Source organism: Hipposideros armiger, unplaced genomic scaffold (assembly GCF_001890085.2).
Source record: "Hipposideros armiger isolate ML-2016 unplaced genomic scaffold, ASM189008v1 scaffold_117, whole genome shotgun sequence".
Classification (NCBI taxonomy): domain Eukaryota; kingdom Metazoa; phylum Chordata; class Mammalia; order Chiroptera; family Hipposideridae; genus Hipposideros; species Hipposideros armiger.
Genome location: NW_017731467.1, coordinates 3121655 through 3127121, shown reverse-complemented (window position 1 = coordinate 3127121; position 5467 = coordinate 3121655). Strand labels below are relative to the sequence as shown.

General features: G+C 41.7%; 1 protein-coding gene across 3 annotated transcripts in view; it reads left to right on the top strand.

Moving 5' to 3' along the window:
• Window positions 1–5467, top strand: part of CDH6 (cadherin 6) — a 120676-nt gene that overhangs the window by 30157 nt on the left and 85052 nt on the right. The gene's annotated exons all lie outside the window — the stretch shown is intronic.

Genomic DNA, 5467 nt, shown 5'->3' with positions numbered 1-5467 from the left:
CACACACACACACACACACACACACACACACAGAGCTAGCTTTTTAGCCATCACTTCACTCCCTACATCTATATACTGTCTTTCTGTACCTGAAAAAAATATCCCGCATTTTCTTTCCCAGTTGACTTTTCGGCAAGCTCATGGATGCCATCTTTGTCTTTTGAGTGGTGAAGATTTGTTTAAAAGCACTTCTGACAATGAAGCAGATCTTAGGACATCGTTTCATAGTGGGGGAGTAAAACTGCTCTTAAGACTTACTTGATGTATTTTCGTCTCCCCTTCTTTAACTGCTTTGCTCACATTGCTCTGACTTAGTATTTATTTCTCCTTGAAGAATTTGTCACAAAAATTAATAATTTTGCTGCTAATAAAATTAGGATTTCAGAAAAACGGGAGCTTTGTAACCTTATCCCTCCTTTTGGGAATCAAACTTGTGCTCCCTAATGTGGAACTTAGGAGTTGTATAAATCCAGTGCTTTGTTTAAATACTTTAATGTGACTCTTATTTTATTCTTTTTTGTAATTATTTGTAAAATGTGCAGCTCTCAGTGATTTAATTCTTAAACTAAGAATTTGTCTTTCATTAACTTCCATTACCATTGTATTTTGGTTTTGGTGGTGTAGGTTGCATTGGATTTCCTGTGGGCATCTCTGGATGACGTATATTTTTAAGTGTGTCCATTATAATGATTGCCAATGAATGAATGAGTCAAAAAACAAAAGGATGGACATTTTGATGAGTCCTTCATTTAGAAAGCTGAAGTTTGACATCCCATAGAGGAGTTAAATATGTATTTTCCCAAATAAATGTTGTAAAGCTATAATCTATTGTTGAGAAATACTGCAGTGCTGCATAGCGAAGGATCTATTGATGATGATGGTGGTGGTGGTGGTAGTGGTGATAATAATAAAAAGACAATTACCAACATTTACTAACTGCTCTTATGGGACTGACATGACATTATCTCATTTAACCCTCACAATGAATGACTTAGATGATTATTACCCCTATTTCACACATGAGAGAACTTAAATTTTTTGAGGATAAGTGAATTATCTAAAGTCACATGGATAGCTAGAGATAGAGTAAAATACCAAGTTTCCAGAGGCAAGCTTTTAACTAGCCTCACTAGCATATTTAGCCTTTATGAATATAACAAGTAATCTGACAATATTTATATTTCAGTCTAGTTCTCTGTATTGTTTAGCTCATAATGTTAAGGCAGTGATTCTCAGTTGGGGGTGATTTTGCCCCCAGGAAATATCTGTTGGCAATGTCTGTAGGCATTTTCAGCTGTTACAACTGGGAGGTACTACTGGCAGCTGGTGGGTAGAAGCCAGGGATGTGCTAAACATCCTACAATTCACAGGACAGCCCCCACAACAAAGAATTACCTGGCCCCAAAGTCAGCAGTGCTGAGGTTGTGAGACTGTTTTTAGGAGTTGTCCAGTGAATGATTTTCTGGTAACCATGTCCTTCTATGGCTTGATTTCTGTTGTAACTGTGTTTTGATGCATAAATGACTCTGGACCTTGTGCTTATAGGAGAAACTGCATAAAACAAACACATAAGGCTCACATGATCCCTTAGAGTCATGAGGGGTATAAGTAATGTATCCTTTGGGTTTGATAATATTACTACTACTGCACAACACGAGAGCCTGTTCTAGACATACACTCCACCAACTATGTTACATGTTCAGATGTTCATAATGACCCTGCATGGTAGGTCTGAGTGTCTCCATATTGTGCATAAGGAACCTGAATAGCACAGAGTAGGGGTTGTTAAATAACTTTCCTAAAGTTGCAGAGCTCATAAGTAGATGAACCAGGATTCACATCCCCAACCTGACTCTGTTCACCATACTGCAAATGTAATCAGCAAGAGAAATGCGGAGTCCTGAGCTCTGCCCTAATCCCTTACTATACTGCAGTGGAGCTCTTCCTTAAATAGTCTCATACTTCTCAGCTTAGATATAATTTACCCATTGGGTTTGAGAGTTTAAGCAATGTTCTCGTTTCACACACACACAAATACACTCTGCTATCACATAAACGGGGTATAAAACTAGACTACTTAGGATGGATTGTCTCTTCTAATCAGGCACAGAGAGGTTGTGAAAGGTGGCTGTGCTCACACAGCAGGTTGGGGGTAGCCTATGATCAGAGCCCAGTTCTGCAGCGTCTAGTCCCTTTTTGCTCCTTCCCACAGTCTCCCCGCCTCCTTGGCCTGCTACTCCCTGCAGGGTGGCTGACGGTAGGAGAGCTGCTGATTTATCCTCCTCTTGAACGGGTGAAGTGGTTTTACAAACTAGGGACACAAGCTCATTATCTTCTTTATTTTCAGAAATTGTTTAGGGCTGCAAATATGTTGTGGAAAATTAGTCCTTTGAAGAAGATGAGAACAGGGAAATCCCACAATCCTCATTTTATTATGCAGTCAAATCACTCTGTAAAACTAATTAAGGACTTTGCAGTTATGTGACACTCCTCAGAATCAAATGGGAAGAAATACGATCTCCTGACTTTCAGAAGAAAACGGTGAATCTGTTCAAACCACATAATCTCAAAGCCTGAAAAAATGACTTCTCCCTGGCAATGGCACCCCTTCTCCCAAGCACAGCATGTGACCTGCAGACACATTGCCCTTAAAGCAGGGCTCCTCAAACTTTCAAGCTCACCATCTCTCTATTTAGGACATGTGCTAACTCAGAGAGAAGAGTGGAGGTTTCCTCTCACCTTTTCCCACTTCACCCCCTTTTCTAGGCTAAATGGGGCCAGAGATAAGGGAAACGAAATAGGAAGGGGACACCCTCCACCCACCCAACCACCTTACCCAAACTCTCCTCATACATGATGAGTGTAGAAGATAACTGATTGGGGTTTGGGAAGGAAATATTTGAACTTCTATATTAGTTACTTTTGTCAGGTATACTTTCAATTTCTATTTTTGTTTGCTCAAGCCCATATATTGCAGGTTAGCACAGATGTACATGCACATAATAAATAAATATACATATTAGGGGTTTATATGCATTACAATTTGGGGAGCTCACTGTTCTATATGTTCTGGAACAGAAACGTTTCCTGACTCTGTCCCGAGGTTCTAGAATGTACACCTTCTCCCCTCCCTGTCAGTGCATCAGAGCTGGACAGCCCAGTTCCTTTTACTAAACCTCATGGGCCAAGGCGTCCTCCAGAATTGACATCTCTATGGCCTTCAACCCCCCAACTTCATTTTTCTGAAAAAGCAAGTATAGATCCCATCCCAGCCATGAGATGTGGCTGTGCCTCTCAGATACTCCTTGTCAACTGCCCAGCCTCCATGATCCACCCACCCCCTGAGTTAAAGGACTCTAGCTGAGCCACCCTACATCAGGACAAGCAAAGCTGGAGGACCCCATAAAAGACAGTGATCCTTTATTAGTTGCCTGCTGCTGCTCTAACAAATTACCACGATTTAGTGGCTTAAAACTACAAATTTATTACGTTACAGTTTCATAGGTCAGAAGTTTCACCGGGCTAAAATCATCCTGTCAGCAGGGCTGAGGACTCTGGGGGAGGATCCGTTTCCTTGCCTTCTAGAGGTTACCCGCATCCCTGGGCTCACGGCTCCTCCATCTTGAAAGCATCTTCAAATCTCTCTCTCTCTCTCTCTCTCTCTCTCTCTCTCTCTCTCTCTCTCTCTCTCTCTCCCTGACTTGTGCCTCGCCCCCACATCCCTTCTCTGACCCTCCTGCCTCCCAATGCGATTACATTGTACCCACCCAGATAAATCTCCTTGACTCAAGATCCTTCACTTAATCACATCTGCAAAGTGTCTTTGCCATTTAAAGCAACATATTCACAGGTTCTGGGGATTGGAATGTGGACATCTTTAGGGGACCATTATTCTGCTAACCACAAGTCCCCTGTGCCAGGCCAGGACTCAGGAGTTGAATCAGCTGAACAAGGAAGTTGCATTCACCTTGATTCCAAACTTGGAGGAATGGAAAAAGGCATGATCCTACGATTAGACATACCTACATTCCCATCCCAGCTTTGCCAATAGCAGAGCTGTATGATTTTAGCCATGTTTTTGAATCTCTTCATAACTGCTTTCTCACCTGTAACATGGAGAAAATCATACCTCTTATAGGACATAAAAATGCAAAAGTGCACAGTATAATGACAGACGTTTAGAATGCATTCAGTTAAGGTGAGTTCTTTTCCCATCCTAACGCTACAGCTGCAATCTCATGTAACACTAACTAGCAAATGTATGGCATTTCCATAGTTACCAACGTGCCCTAACCATGTCATCTTTCGTAATCTACACAACAACCCGTGAGCTCCATCCCAGCTCCATCTTCATTGAGCCTAATGAAGGTTAAGGGACTTAACGCAGTGATAAAAGGAAGAAGGGGAACAGCAAGGACTGAAAGCCAGGTATTTTGACTCCAAGTCCTGTGTTTTTTTCTATTCTATATAACAGACCACTTGTTCTCCACGTCTGGTCACCGTACTGGTTAGAAAATAAATGTTTGGCCAAAGTAGATTGGTGCGTAAGAAATCAGGCATATTGCACATTATCTTTGCGAAGTTCGTAGAAAAGAAAACAGATTAGGAACTGGAGGCTCAGGAAAATATTTTCTCTCTGGAGCTGTTAGGCATTTGTAACAAGTTGTTACGGCAGCTTGGCTCTTCCGCCTGTATGGCTGGTGCCAATTTGGAAGCTTTTATAGGTCTCTAGTTCCCCTGATATTATTGCCTAAACCAATAAGTGTGGTTAATTTTTTTATGTAAAAAGAACTGTAACTCTGAAAATACTTGTGAGAATTAAAGAAACTCCGGAGTCCGCCTAAGGATTTCTGAGGGAAAGAATTAGCTATGAGAAGGAGGAATCCAGGCGCCTACAATCATAGTAACTGAATAAATATTTCCCAGTACTTAATGTTACAGAAAATAAAGTTTCTGTTTGTTCTTGTTGTTGCTGCTCCTAATTGGGGTTATGAGGGTGCAGTGTAATCGCAGCCTGATGCTTTTGCCCTCGGTGACGTGGGTCAGGCGCTTTGCTCTCCATTCTTCCGGCTGGCGATGAATGGGCTCTTGACTTGAGCCCTGGTGTGACAATTAGGATACGGTAGTGTTACCTGTTTCATAATTAAATCCTAGCTTCCTTATCCTTTGAATGCTGTATTCGAGGGAAATTGTCAATGCTCTCTCTGCCACCACTGTGTCTTGTCTCCACAACAAAGTCAGGATAACAATGAGCCCGCTCGTTTTAGAATAACCCAGCTGAAAAGCATTTGCTTTCTCTTTTGCACAGAAGGCCCTGAAGTCCCAATTTAGAAGCAGAAGTTAAGAAGCCTCAGGCCTGTGTATTCCTCTCAGTACTCATTCAGGGTAATGTTTAAGGCCTCCATTGCAAATTAAAAGATCAGCTCAGTTACCAATTTATGTTGTCTGTCCCTTCCGCTTCTCCCTC